The following is a 16,540-nucleotide window of genomic DNA, read 5'->3' on the forward strand; positions in this document are numbered from 1 at the left end:
TTTAATGAGACAGCTGGGGGAGGCACTGACAGTGGAGGGAAGAGAGAAGCCAGCCCATTTTTTCAATCTTCGTTCTCTCTGCTCATCACTGACTATGAGTTGAGTGAATTATGGTGGCTCTGCTTTCACTGGCATCAATAGTGAGTATACTTTTGTGCTCTGGTTATGCCTCCTTTTTTTCCCATCCAAAACAGGAAGACATAATTTCATTAATGATAGAAACAGAACAAATTTCAAACCAAGCCACAGTTATTCCTACAAACACAAAAAAAGGTCCTCATTTTCAGATGCTACATTGCTAATTCCATAAAAGCATTTACAATAACATTACTGTTGTTTCTCAGGGACTGGACTGCCTCTTCTCTTGACAAATTTGCCTGTGACATGACCAATTCTATGTCCTTAATCTCTGCATCTGTTTCATCAACCTCTTCCTCTTCACTCTCCTCTTGTACAGTTGGAGTCTGTGTTTTCTTGAATGTTTGAGACAGCTTCACCTTGAATTTTGAATTTCTCAGCCGTTTCTAGTTGTGCCTGTTGAGATAAATCGTTGATCTTGGCATCCTCCAAAACTATGTAGGTACCTGAAGCTGGGCTTTTGTGGACATCTGGTTTGGTGATGACAAAGGAGATTTACTTAGATTTCCAGATAGTGGCTTTCATAAACCCTGTAACTTGTCAAAGACCCAGTTTGGACATAGCCTTCTTCTGTGCCTTCCTTTCATGCAGCTCTGTTTTGCTATACTGACTGGTTCTTCATTGATTTCAGCTGTTGCTGCCAGCTGGGCTTATTGTGTGGTTGGCTGTGTGGAGTCCTGTTCTTCAAGCTCTGATACTGATTCATCACTGTCAGATTCTGTCCTAGACCCTATCTCAGCCTGGGGCCATGGCAACTCCTGCTCTCTATCAGGGACCATTCTGCGGCTTCCCCATGCGTTCTGTGCAGGGAACGTGGAGCCAAGATGGCAGCAGAGCGAGAGCAAGCCATGGCTCTTCTTTTTGAATTTCAGCCTATGGGTGGGGAAATCTCTAGAGTGATTTGTTTGTCAAACTGAACCCTGACAGAAGCAAGGGGCAAAGTTAAAGCAGGAAAACTGTCATGAGACTATTCCAGTAACCTAGGCAAGAGAAGAACGAGTGGAACAAGTTACTGTGACATCATGGACAAGGTGGAAAATGATGGAATCTGGGATCTCTCTTGAATGTACAACTAACGTGGATTGTATAACTTATGCAATAAAAAAAAAGAAATACAATGTCTTCAAAATTTAGTTTGAAAACCTGGATAAAGGTGGTATTGTTGGTAGATATGGGGAAGATTGAGGGAGGAAGAGATCAGGGGGGAGGGTATATAAATCAAGAGTTCTGTTTGGTAAAAGTTAACATTGACATAGCTTTTTGATATCTACCTGGAAGATCAAGCAGAAAGTTAAGTATATGGATCCAGAGTTTAGGAAAGCACTTCAGCTTAGAAGTCTACTGAGTGGGTTAATAGGATTAATGGTACAATAAAGTCATGCAATTTGAAATGATTAGTTAGGAAATGGTTATGCATTGAAAAACTCCATAACTGAGGACTAAGCCTTAATGCGCTCCAGTGTTTGGAAATTGGAGAAAGAAAAGAAACCATCATAGGAGACTGAAAAGACACATCTAGCAAAGCAGAAGGAAAAGAATAAAAGAAGTACTGCTGGAAGACAAATGAAGAAAACTCTTCAAGACCTTATCCCTCCTCTATTTCTCTCTCTCTCCCCTCTCATCTTTCTTTCGTTGTTCTACTCAGTTATTTAACCAATATATATTGAGTACTTGCTGGATGCACTGTGATAGTTAATTTGAAACTCAGATACAGAATGCTTTGAATAAAAGTTGTTAGTAGTAGTCCTGTGGATGAGTGTCCATTTTTTTAAGACTGTTCCTTTAAACAAAGAATGACAAAATATTATTTTTAGAAAACAAGGCATAAGTTAACCTGGAAAACAAATCCATTGTTCTACATCTTAGGAAAAGAATAAGATTTTTACCTTGTTTAACACTTTATATGCATTTACTCATACAAATAATATCTATATACATAAATATTTTACATTCAATTCTATCATATTTACCCACAGCACAGCATTTGCAATGAAAAAACATTTTTCTTATGTTTTCTTATGTATCTATTCTATAATTTTATTTTGCTGCTTGGAAATGACAGATGCAATAGAATTTTCTCCATGCCCCTTATTTCTCTGTGACAATAACAAGGGTTAAATTAAAGGAGAAGTCAGCTTCTTGTCCTTGGCTCAGAGGAAAGCTGAACTGTAGCCTTCATTTATTTCCTTCACATTCTGTTTTGCTCTTTCTTTCCTCTTTTAGGACTGAGCCTGTAGCCTTCATTTTTCTCATCCTCAGCCAGGATGCAACTCTACAGTGGGGAGATAGCCAGAATATGGGTTGGATCTAATTCTTAAAATCAAAGATAGGTAAGCTCCAAGGTTAAATTTGGAAAGCTCAAGAAATCCTAAGTGCAAACACCACCTTTCAATCACCCGCAAATCATTTCCTGCTCCCTTGTCTCTGAAAGGCAGGATTGCAGCCTCACTGTAATTTTTCTTTCTAAATTAAGCAGCACATTTCAGGTGTCTGAGAAGCAGCTGAGTGAGGCAAGGGATTTTAGAACTGGATTCCATTCAACTTTGCTATTGGTTTATTTTATCATTACATTTTCACAAATGGGAGTGAGAATTTTAGAATTTAGTGAAGGTCATTAAAGGAAGAAAATATGGCAGCAAAATAGGACTTGATGTTTTAGAGTTAAAAATAGGAAAAATGAGGAAGAAAATATGTTATTAAAATTCTACACTTTTAATTCCTTTTTTCCTCAGCATAATTATGAATTGCATGTGACAAACAAGATACATTAAGCAGACTTAGCCTGGTAAAATAATTGTATTTAACTGCAGAACTTAACTCCAAGACTTTTTGTCTTCAACTTTACTGGAACCATTAAAAGCTTGTTTATATGTTTATACCCTTTAGTCATTAGGATTGGGATGTAAATGTAACAGAAAAGACAAGAACCAGGCCTCAGTATTAATTTACTGTTAGCTCACAAGAACAGCCAAGCCTCTTGAATAAAATGCAAAATACATATTTTAGTCTCTTAACAACATTAAATTCTATTGTGTCTAAATTTATTTCTGAAGTATGTGTATCCAGAGTATACCTAGAGAAAATCAACCTACTGAAGATTTTTGTGACTTCAGATAAAAAATTGTTATATTTTGCTAAGTTAAAATATCAGATATGGGGCGCCTGGGTGGCTTAGTTGGTTAAGCGTCCGACTTTCGCTTAGGTCATGATCTCACGGTTCGTGGGTTGGGGCCCCGCGTCGGGCTCTGTGCTGGCTGCCAGCTCAGAGCCTGGAGCCTGTTTCAGAGTCTGTGACTCCCTCTCTCTCTGACCCTCCCCTGATCACGCTGTCTCTCTCTCTGTCTCCTAGAAATAAATTAAAAAAATTTAAAAAAAAATCAGATAAAGGAATAATCTTTCCCTCTTCATTTCTCTCATTAGAAGTGATATCTAGCAGAGACCAAGACCTCTTTGTAAGGCTTTTTATCTGCTAATTTGCCTGGATAGTGATGATATATGCTAAATAACCTCCACTGAAGATCAAATAGTAAAGAATTAAGATTAGGATATAATTGAAGTGAATAAAAAAAGGAAAAAAAAGTGAGAAAACAAAACATTGTAGATGCCTGGAAAAATTAGATAAAAACCCAAATTCTAAGGTCACATTGGATATTCCCATTCAGTCTGCCCTGAGGTGTGAAATCCAGCCATAGTATTGGAGTTACCTATCCCTTACCATTGGGTCCCACTGGTTTTCATTCACTGATGGTATCCAAACATTTGAGAAGACTGTCCTGTTTTCAGATGTTTAAGAGGAAAGGGAATGTGTCTATTACCAATGAGAGTCATAAGTAGGTATTATTTGTGGTAAGCAGACTCTAAGATAATACCTCATGATCCCTGATTCCTCATATTCTTACTCTTGTGTAATCTTTGCCTTGAATATGGCTAGATTTGGTGACTCACTTCTAATGAATTGAATACAGCAGCAACAATAGCATATCAATTCAAATATCGAGTCTTAAAAAGATTGTCACTTCCGTCTTAGAATCTTTCAGGGTCTGCACCCTGGGGTAACCAACAGTCATATGAGAAGTCCCATGAAGAAGGCCACATGACCAGGAGCTGAAACTTTCAGCATTCAGCCCATAAGGATGCAGAGACATGTGACAACCACCTGAGTAAACTTCAAAGTGGACTCCCCTCCAGCTGAGTACTCAATGACTGTAACCCCAGATAATACCTTGACTGCAGACTTCTGAGAGATTAGACTATAAACACCCAACTAAATCACAGTAAAATCTTGACTCACAGAGATAATAAATAAAGTTTAAAGCTTTCAATATGGGGGTAATTTGTTATACAACAATAAATAACAACTAACGTATCTTTTTAGATTCTCCATTTAGTTTTCTATGCTACCTTTATTTGACACATATGGGATCTACCTCCATTAATCCAATTACTTAAAATAGTGCTTTTATAATAAAATAATGACACTGAATTGTTGCCCACCCCAAAGAGTAGTTTAGTCATTTCTTGACTATTAGGCTTTTTTTTTTTTTTTTTTGTAAAAAAAATGTGTTTAAGATTTCTATGAAAATAAGAATTTGTTTCTGAATTCTGGCTTCCATGTTCTTCTCTCTGCTTCCATCTAATCCAGCATAAAGACATCATTGAATTCAACTATCAAAACATGTATTTGTTTTTAGAAAGAATTGAAATCTATCCATCTCTTTTCTTTATTTAGCCCTGGAGATTTATGATGAAAATATTTTTCTATTAAAGTTAGAAAACATGATATGAAATGGGATAGAATGATCTCAAGTAAAGATACTAGAATATCTTTAAATAGAATTACCCTCAATAAAAATAGTTCTTCCTTCTTTATTTTTTCCTTATCTGTACTATTATTTATTCTTTATTTGTGTTATTTTAACTTATCTTAGAAAGAGACATTTCTTAGATACTGAAGCTAAATATTCTGTTGACTAAAAATCTTTTTTTAGAGTGATAAGAAGTAAGGGTAATTTTCTAATTTCTCGCCAACTATGTAGTTGTAAAATTCTTACAGCTGAGAAGGGTAATTATTCATTTTGGTGGCAAAACAATTTTTTTAGAAGAGAAAGTATTTTATTAACAGACAAAGTAGACTGTGGCATAATCCTATGAGCATAGAACAGTATGGATGGGAGGGAAAAGCCATACTACAACAGAATTTGTCATTCAACTATATAGTAACTGGATGTGTCCTCCTTATTTTAAGTTGACACCGTTTAGCTACACTAATGAAAAAAAAAAAGAGAAAACATCCAATTAAATAAAATCAGAAATAAAAGAAGAGACATCACAACCAATGCCACAGAAATAAAAGGATCATAAGAGACTACTGTAAACAATTATATATCAACAAACTGAATAATCTAGAAGAAATGGAAAAATTCCTAGAAAGATAAAAGTTACAAGTACTGAACCATGAAAAAATAGAAAATTTGAATAGGAGAATGACAAGCAAGAAGATTAAATTAGCAATCAAAAACTTCTTAACAAAGAAGAGTATTGGACCAGATGGCTCCTCTTGTGAATTCTACTGAACATTTAAATAAAAATTAACAGCAATCTTTCTCAAACTCTTCCAAAAAAATTGAAGAGGAGAGAACATGTTCAAACTCATTTATGATACCAGTATTACCCTGATAGAAAAAAAAAAAGGACATGATCCCTGATGAGTATAGATGTAAAAATTCTCAATAAAATAACAACAAACCTAATTCAACAGCATATTAAAAGGTTCATATATCATTACTAACTGGGATTTGTCCCTTAGATGCAAGGATGGTTCAACATACAAAAATTAATTAATGTTATACACCACATTAACATAATAAAAGATAACAATAACACGGTCTTCTCAATAGATTCAGAAAAAGTGTTTGATAAAGTTCTTCACTCCCTCATGATAAAATCTCTGAACAGTAAGAAATAGAAGGAAAATACTTCCACATAATAGAGGCTGCAAATGACAAGCCTACAGCAAACATCATTCTCAATACTGAAAATGTGAAAGTTTTTCCTCTAACATAAGGAATAAGGTAAGGATGCCCACTCTTACCACTTGTGCTCAACACAGTACTGAAAATAGTTATAGCAATTAGGCAAGAAAACAAATAAAAGACATCCAAATCAGAAAGAAAGGATTAAAATTATACCTCTTTGCATATGACATGATTTCATACATAGAAAACTTAAAGAGTCCATAAAAAGATGAAAGCTAATTAACAAGTTCAATAAAATTGCAGGATACAATATCAACATAAAAAATTCAGTTGTGTTTCCATTCAGTAACAGCAAATTATCTGAAAAGGAAATTAGGAAAACAGTCCCATTTACAATAGCATTTAAAAAATAAAATACTTAAGAATAGACTTAATTAAGGAGGTAAAAGACATGTATACTAAACATTACAAAACATTAATAAAAGAAATAGAAGAAGAAACAAATAAATGAAAAGGTATGCCATGTTCATGGATTGGCAGACTTAATATTGTTAGAATGTTCATGCTACCCAGAGCAATCAACAGACTCAGTGTTATTCCCATTAAAATCACAAAGGGTTTTTCTTTTCTACAAAAATTGAAAAAACTCAACTTTTAAAATTCACAAAGAACTACAAAAGATCACAAATAGCCAAATCAATCATGAAATAGAAGAAAGCTGGAGGCATTACATTTCCTTATTTCAGATTACGTTACAAAAGTGTAGTATTCCAAACAATGTGGTACTCACATAAAGACAGATATAGACAAATGGAATACGATAGACAGCCCAGAAGCAAATACATGCATGTGTAGGCAACTGATCCTCAACAAGGGTCCAAGTATATACAATGGGGAAGCTTTTCAATAAAGGGTATTGGGAAACCTGGATATCCACATGCAAATAATGAAATTGGACCCTTATCTTACACCACACACAGAGTCAACTCAAAATCAATTGAAAACTTAAACATAAGATCTGGAACTTTTAAACTCCTAGAAAGAAACATAAGGGAAAACCTTGATGGCATTGGTTATGGTAATAATTTCATGGATATGAAGCCATAAGCATGGCAACAAAACAAACATAAGCAAGTGCAAATACATGAAACTAAATAGATTCATTTCAACAAAGTGAAAGGGTAACCTATGAAATGGGAGAAAATATTTGTGAACCAAATGGTTAATTTCCAAAATGTATAAGGAACTCATGCAGTGGAAGAGTAAAATAAATAGCTTAATTAAAAAATGGGCTAACAGCTTCTTTGGACCTTCCTCCAAAGAAGATGCACAAATGACCAACAGACATATGAAAAAATTCTTAACATCATTAACCATCAATGTTAATAAAACCACAATTAGATACTACCTCACACTTGTTAAGGTGACTATTATGAAAACAAATAAACAATTGCTGGTGAGGATATGGAGAACCTAGAACCCTTATGCACTATTCGTGGGAATGCAAAATGGTGCAGCTGATATAGAAAACAGTATGAAGTTTTCTCAAAAATTTTTTGAAACTACCATGTGATCAACATCCCATTTCTAGCTTATCCTAAAGAATTGAAATCAGGATCTCTAGGCGATATGAGCAATCTCATGTTCATTGCAGCACTATTTACGATAGTGAAAATGTGGAAATGATCTAAATATACATCAGTAGATGAATAGAGAAGAAAAATGTCATGAAATGGGAATGGAATACAATTCAGCCTTAAAAAAGAAGCACATTCTGCAGTATGTGACAACATGGAGCAATCATGGAGACATTATATAAAATGTCAGTCACAGAAATATAAATACCATGTGATTTCATTTATATAAGGTAACTAAAATAGTCAAACTCATGGAATTAAATGGTGCAACGGTGGTTGCTAGGGGAGGGAGAAAAGTGTAGTTACTAATCAGTGGGCATAAGGTTTCAATTAAGCAGGATAAATAAGATTAGCCACATAATAAATTTATGTATATTAAATATATGTTATGTATATAATAAGGTAACATATAAAATATAGTTGGATGTACATTAAGCTCTTGATACATATGGCATAACATTTAACCTATAGTCAACGACAATGTACCATATACTTAAAATTTAAGAGGGTAGATCTCATGTTACGTGTTCTTGCCACAATACAATACTTTTTAAGTGAAAGATAAAACATTGTTGCATATGTACAAAATTTCCCACACATTTTGCTATGTAATTTTACATGTATCGTCTTTTTAAAAATTAATTTTTCTTAATAAGAGGCAAGTAATGCAAATTAATAATAACAAAGTATTAGAAAACCTACTTCAAAACTGATTCTACCAGCTAAAAGACATTTCATCTTTTTTTGAGATTAGTTTGTCCATCCTCAAGCCAAGGTAAATAATTCTGTCTTAAATATTTTATGAGGATTCCAAGGCAAACAAACAAACACAAAATACAGTGGGGGCTGGCAGACAGTGGAATTCCAGGTTCCATCCAAGCCAAACTTCAGTATTATGAATAAAATGTGCTGAAATTTTCCAACCTTTTAGAAGAAAATAATCCAGAATTCTCTACATTTGTTGTTTTATAATTGGTCTTATGTAACCCAGTTCACCTTCGGTAGAGTATATGCTCCATTTGGATTAGCTGAGCTCAAGATTTAGAAATAGATAAACAGCCTGATGATATAATTGTGCCTCCATTCCTCTAATTCCACCCCCTGTGGTGCAGACAGGTGTCCCACCCAGAGGGTCAACATTCATGCAAAGTCAGATTCACTTTCTTTTTTTTAATTTTCCCTTTTTCTTAATGAAATAAAACTGAAATGATTGCTTAGGTAATCTGAGCTGTCAATATTGCCATTTCATCCTATGAATGCTGCTCATATTTACTGCTCTCCTTTATTTCTACTTCCTTCTCAAACCTTCTTTTTCATCCCTTTAATTAACCAGGCTGAAGGGATGCTCACTAATACTCGAATTTTAATGTCCCTTCGATTTCTTCTTTCATCAGAAGCTGGCAGCAGGTTCAGAGGATAGCTGGATCTTTCATGTGATCCTGAATGAGAAATTCTAAGGATAAACTGCACGTTTTAATTTAAAATTTGTTTAATATTTATTTTTGAGAGACAGAGAAAGACAGAGCATGAGCAAGAGAAGGGGAAGGAGAGAAGGAGACACAGAATGCTGCAGGCTCCAGTCTCCAAGCTGTCAGCAGAGAGCCTGATGCAGGGCTTGAATCCAGGAGCAGCGAGATAATGACCTGAGCCTAAGTCAGACACTCAACCAACTGAGCCACCCAGGTGCCCCTGTACTTCTTAATTTCAATATTAGATGATGGTCTGTGGACTCAGTGGGTAGGGTGGTTTGTAGTTCAGTTATTCACTATTATTATAACTATAGATGATACTTAGCATATATTGGCCTTGCCACTAAGTCAGATGGTCTGGATTTGCATTTTCCTTGAGTCCAGGTCCTGTGATACTGAGTCACGTAGTTAATTTTTCTAAATCTGTTTTTTCACCTGCAAAACACATAGAATTGTTGTGAAGATTAAAACTAAATTACTACACCCATTTCCTGCAATATTTTTCCATAAGATTTATCTAAATCACTGTATATTTTTTCTTTTGAGTGTTTACTGTCCTCATTTAATATTTTGTAAGAATAGAGATTTTTTTGTGTGTATCAGTGTAGTATGGAATCTAAGAGTATGCCTCGTGTATAGAAGGAACTTAATAAAGGGGTTATGAATGAATGAAAAAATGAGATATGATTAATGTGATTTTTAATACATGAGTGCAGACTATTATAATTCACAAAGGATTATTAACAATCTTTCCAACAACTTGTAAGGAGGTTAATGTTATTATTCCCATGTTAAGCATAAGGAAACTGATGCTCAGAGTGTTCCCGTAGGACTAGCTGGTAGAATAAGGGCTCATTCCATCCCCTCTAAGGTTCAGAGCTCACCCCACATCTAAGTTTTAAAATTTGTAAGTAATATCAGTAAAAGGATGTCTTGGATCAGCCTTCTGAGAGACAGAGCCTGCGAAAAGTATTTTGGTGGTACATTTCTGGAATACCTTGAGAAGAAATCTGTAAGGAAATAAACAGAGGCAGGATAAGGTAGGTCAAAAAGCTAAGCCAAAATATGGTATATACCGATGTCTTGACTGAACCTGACCTCATGGGGAGCTCCTGAGTGTGAAGGGCACCACCGAGTTTTCATGCCTTGAAGTAAGTGAGCTGGGGGCTTCAATTCTTCATCCGCATATCATCTAGCCCGTGGCTGATTTCTGTCCTTCTCTTTAGAGAGTGCGTAAGTTCTCAGATATCTTCTAGCGGGACAATTTCTGTCAGTCAAGGACAATTCTCTGAAGAAATGTGCAATTGTACTTAATAGCAGTTGGCACTAACAGCAATAGGTGATAAATGCATTGGTCCAATAAAAGGAGTCTGGGCAAAGCACCAGCAGCCTCTCTCAAGGGGAAATCTTAATTGTTCTGCTGTCTCCCATGCATCCATTTTACTCTAGCAGCTTACATCCACATTTCTGAGACTGTATCAGCCTAAGATCAACCTGTGTTGCTTTTCGTTTTGAGCAATGGCAAATCTAATAAAGGAAACAAGGGAAAATTAAGGAAGCATTGTACCAGTAGCCACTTTATCATCAATAGGGATATTTTATGGTTGGTCCTACTTTAACTTGATGCCACAGTCACCAGTTACTGGGCGTATGCCTTTGCACTATTATTTTCAGGTAACTGACACCCAGAATTATACTGCATTCGGTACCTGTTGTGACTCCAATATATGTTTTGCTCTATGAAGGCCCACTTGGGTCTGCTGTTGGATCTTCAATGAATGTTTACCCTGTCTTTTGGGATTCTGCCTAGAGCTTACCTACTTATGCTAACATCCTCTTTGGACTATTTCCTCTGTTAGGAATTCCTCTTTCCCTGTGTACAATTACATAACATGTTTAGTCTCAGAGGCATTATTCAATCCTTTGGTTGTGCCTGATTCTAAGCCAAGCTCTCCACATCCGGCAGCCAGTGACCCTCAGGGATGACAGCATCTTTTTTTCCCCCAGAAACCCAGTCACAGTGGTTTCCTTGTGGAGAGGGCAAATATTTATAAAATATTTTGAAATACAGAGCATTTAATTACACAGAGAAGATTAATCCTAGGATTTTAAATCCCTTGAGGACTCTTTACTTGCCCCTTGCAGCCCCCATAAATGCCAATAAAACCACAATCTGCAAAGTAGAAAGTGAGAAACCACTCCTCAATACAGCTGAAGTTTAGGTGAACCACAGGGAAATGCCTTTACCTGGAGGCCAAATAATCATGGTAAAATGGCAAGGAACTCTGGTGAACATTATTCTAAATCATTGAGAGCCAGAGGAGCTCAGATTTCATAAAAAGGAATCTTTTACTTTCACATTCTACACTGAGCATGTTGATGTTACTTACATTTAAAATAGTTTTTTAATGGTTTGCCTATGTAAACCTGCTTTTGAATTTCCTGATAAAGAATAGTATTGATAACAACATCAAAAAATAATTAATAATAATAATAGAGTAATCATAATAGAAGAAGAAGCCTCTGCTGCGACCACTATCAGATATGAATCTTAGAATAATTTTCCAAAAAGTAAAAAACAAAACAAGGGCAAAAACAACAGTGAAAAGTAGTAGTAGTGGTAGTAGTAGAAGAAGAAGGAGGAGGAGGAGAAGGGGGAGGAGGAGGAGGAAGAGGAGAAAATAATAAACCATAAATCTCACAACCCTGACATCTTTATTGGAATTTTTAAGGCTGAGTTGCCGGTGCCCTTTTACATGGGGAGACACGCGTGCAAAAAATTCGTGAGAGATTTTTCTTATAATTATTGGACTTAAAGTTTAGTAAAGGTAAGTGAAACCTGTGAAGACTTAGCCATTATAAAATGTTACATTTGTTATATTGCCCCTGACCGAGGGACAAGACAAGAAGCAGGAAGACAAGAATTCTATGTGTGCTGAAGTAAAGAAAGGTTTCAAAGAGTAGGCAGTTCATGGTGAATCTTGAAAAACTTCTTTCTCCCTGTCCTCCTAGCTTTTTACTTTGTAAAGCAGTTAAGGATGGTTCCTGCAACCTTTCTTTGTTGTGGAAGAAGAAATGTACGTAAGTTAGCTCTGGAGGTAAAGAAAACAAAGGGCAAAATATAACACTGAGTAAACATGGAGGTTGTGGTGATGTTTGAGGTGATGAACCAAAATACAGAGGCTTTGAGAAAAAAGATACAGTAAAACCTTGGTTTGTGAGCATAATTCATTCCAAAAACATGCTTGTAATCCAAAGCACTTGTATATCAAAGAGAATTTCAAGAACCATTGGCTCAGTTGTGATCATGTGATATTCGGTATCATAGACTACTTGTATTGCAAGACATTGCTCATTTATCAAGTCAAAATTGATTAGGAATGTTTGCTCGTCTTTTGTAACACTTTCAGAACAAGTTACTCTCAATCCAAGGTTTTACTATAAATATCAGACAACATCTGAATGCTCACCTTTAGTGAAGTGGCAGGATTACTACTAAAAGATGAGTTATGATGGAAGTTATTATTCTCGAGAAAAGAAGTACAATTAAGACCAAGAATCACAAAATTGCTAATTATTTTACCATTTGAAGTTGTTAAAATTTATTATTTAGCTATAATACACACAGGAAACCAACATATTACTGCTTAAGAATAGTTTGAGTTTTTTTTGAAAGCCGAATTAGCACTTTCATTAGATAAATAAAATCTCTGTGTTCATGCAATTTACTATCTAGTAAGGGAGACACAATTTAAAGTTATACAAATACATACTCACACAAATATATACCTATATGAGTTGTCTTTTGACATGTGGCTTATGCTTTAAGTCATCAAGAACATCTTTTTTTTTTTTAATGTTTTATTTATTTCTGAGAAAGACAGCATGAGCAGGGGAGGGTCAGAGAGAGGGAGGTAACGCTCTGAGCTAGCTTTCAGCACAGAGTCCAACGCGGGGCTCGAATCCACAAACCGTGAGATCATGACCTGAGCCGAAGTCTGACGCTTAACCAACTGAGCCACCCAGGCACCCCTCAAAAACATCTTAATGGAGAAACTACCACATGCTGGAACTGCTAGATTCTGTGGGGAATAGAAGAATGAATTAGAAATAGATTCAACTCTGCAGGAAATATCAGTTTAATTGGAGCAATAGGGCATAAAACTAATGATAATTCAAAATGTAGAAAGGATAAGTGCCATAAGAATATAGATTACACTATAGGATTCCTGAGGAGAAAGAGATTACATTTTAGTAAGAGATATAAGGGTATTCTGATAGAGAAATTGGCAAACTATCTAAATCTTGAATAAAAGCTCATAGTTTGGTTGTGTGCACAGGGCATTCAGATAGAAGGGGAAGTGTGAAGAAAGCAGTGTACTCGTTTGCTAAGGCTGCTGTAACAAACTACTGCAGATCGTTGAGGGGGAGGGGGCTTGAACAATAGACATTTATTTTTTTCACAGTTCTGGAGGCTGGACTTCTGAGATTAAGGAATTGATAGGCTTGGTTCTTTCCCAGGTCAGTGAGGGAGGGATCTGTTTCAGGCAGGGCTTTGTCCCTGGCCTGTAAATGGTGGTCTTCTCCCTGCATTTTTACATTGTCTTCCCTTTGTACAGATCTGTGTTCAAATTTCCTCTACTTATAAGATTTATATGTAGACCTCATCTTAACTTAATTATCTCCATAAAGACTCTGTCTCCAAGCACTATCACATTTTGAGGTAATGGGGGCTAGGATTTCAACATATGAATTTTTAGGGACACATAATTCAGACCATGACAAGGACTGAGGCCAAGAATTGTGGAATATAGAAAAAGGATGGTGAATTGTAGTTAGACTAAAATACAGTTACATAAACCACATAGGATTCACACTGCACAAAAGACTCAGACCAGATTTTTTGAACTTGAATTTCAAGCTAGAAAGTTTGGACTTTGCTCCTCCAGCATGAGGGAACCAGAAATGAATTTGAGCAGGGGAGCAGCATAATAAATAACAAAATTATTGCATGCTTACAGTGCCAGACAGCATACTAAGTGTTTTACCTAATTATCTCATTTTATCATCATCTCATTTAATCTTTGCAATAACACCTTTAACCAGGTTTTATTAGTCTTGTTTTACAGAGTAGTAAACTAAGATTTAAAAAAAGTTATTATAGTTTATGAATATTAGAGCAGAGAATCTAATTTAAGTCTTCATAATCTGGCATCACTTCCAGTGTATTTTAATCTCAGACATCATAGTTTTCATCTCTAAAATCACAATTTAATTCTTTCTCATGTATCATCAATGGCTCTGCTTCAATTTTGAACATATGGGATAGAGTTATAATCACTTTTTTATGTCCTTGTTTGATAATTCTCAGATCTGTGTGAGTTCCGGGTCAGTTTTAAGTGATTAATTTTTCTCCTTATCATGGCTCCTATTTTGCTGCTTCTTTGAATGCTTAGTAATCTTTGATGGGGTACTAGGCATTGTAAGTTTTACCTATATATCTAGGGTTCTGGTTATATTTTTACATAAATTCTTGACCTTTGTTGTTGGGATTACAAATTACTTAGAATGGTTTAATCCTTTATGTGGGGGGTCTTGCTTTTAAGACTTATTAGGTGAGGGTGGTGACAGACTCAGACCAGGCCTAATGTTCCTCATTTCTGATGCAAGACCCTCTCTATACTCTCTACCCTATATATCTAGAGATTTTCCAGTTTGGTTTATGGCAACAGGCACTGTTCTGTCTGGGTATGAGCTGGGCACTTTTACCTCTGATTCTTTCCAGTGGTTCTTTCCTGGCCTCAGGTGGTTTTCTCAGATGTTGTACTGATCCACACACTGCTGATTACTCAAGGGGCCCCTCTGCAGATCTCTGCATTCCTGTCTCTGTAGAGATCACTCCACTCCAGGACTCTGACCTGCAAACTCTATACACTTTAATCTACTTAGACTCGGAGGTTTATCTGAACTCAGGTGTTCTCTGGGCGCCACTTGCACTCCTCCTCATGCCGTACGTAGCCTGGAAACTCTCCAAGGCATTAAGCTGGGACACTTGTTTATCTCACCTCATTGGTTTCTCATTTCTCCGGAATCACCATCCATCATTTTCAAAGATAAGTTGGATCATTTAGAAAGATAAGTTGGATCCCTTTCATTTAATGTAGGTCTGAAGCAAACACCAACCTAGGAGTTTTATACTTTAAAACACGTTTTCCACATAAAATTTTAGAATGGAGGGTAAAAGAGTAAGGCAGGGAGTGGAGCCCTAAAATTAAAACATACGTAAGACAAATCACCAAGATAAATATGACATTATTAGCTTGACTAAGAGTGGATCAAATAAGGAAACAGACTTACAGGGTATTTTCTCTTAGGAGCGGGAAGGTAATAAAAGTAATGTCCATTATTGTTCCTGTTGAACAAGACTTCTGGGACACTGGGAGTCCCACTCTGCTCTAGAACTAGTCTTCTAAAGAGGAATTTATCTTTCTTTTCCTTCTTCTTTCTTTCCATCCCTAGCTGAGCCCAGTTGTGTCTGACAGCCATGCTGTCTTTCTCTTCTCTCTCCTCCTTGCAGTGAAAACAGCACTTAAATGCATAGGGCATCTGACATTGTTTTAGTTGCTATTTAATGATGCTTTCATATCTTCACCTTCCTGTTGCTAATGTGCTGAAATGAATTTCCATATCCCTTCAGCATCTATGAGAAGGCCCATTTGTGAATATGATCCTCATTAAGAAAGACATCATAGAAATGTGGCGAGCCCTTCTTTAATATCCTAGGAGAATGGGTTTCACGGACACAGTCCTGAAAATGATGTGTGAATCATGTTTTAAAAGTTGGATTATAGTTTAAGTATATTAGTAGACCTTGGTTTTTAGAATATAATTTTAATGCTTGTTTGTACATAAGGATTGCATCTGAGTTATCACTGAGAAAATGTAGCATTTTGTTAATTTAATATTTCTGGTCTCCATATAGCCCTGCTCTTAGATCAATTTGTCTACTATATTTCTTATTAGTAATTTTCATAGTAAAATTTAGACATGGCTAGATAAACTGCATACGTACCTCACTATTTGTTATAATTTAAAAATCTTCTAATGGGAAGGATTATTTGAATTATAATTAACATTGAAGACTGAATCTTATTTTATTTTTCACTTGAATGAAGTTATATTGAATGAGAACTATATCTTGCTCAATCACATAATTATAATTTCTGAGAACACTTCACATATGAATCATGTAAACACAGAAAAGTGTCAAGTTGATAGCTTAAGTAACTGAAATCTGGGAAAAACATTTTATTTTAGCTTG

At 35.7% G+C, this 16,540-nt stretch overlaps 1 pseudogene; it reads right to left on the reverse strand.

Moving 5' to 3' along the window:
• Positions 1-290: 290 nt before the first annotated feature.
• Positions 291-917, reverse strand: LOC120226514 (annotated as a pseudogene).
• Positions 918-16,540: the final 15,623 nt, after the last annotated feature.

The sequence above is a fragment of the Hyaena hyaena genome, unplaced genomic scaffold, assembly GCF_003009895.1.
Source record: "Hyaena hyaena isolate Hyena2069 unplaced genomic scaffold, ASM300989v1 scaffold_1724, whole genome shotgun sequence".
Taxonomy (NCBI): domain Eukaryota; kingdom Metazoa; phylum Chordata; class Mammalia; order Carnivora; family Hyaenidae; genus Hyaena; species Hyaena hyaena.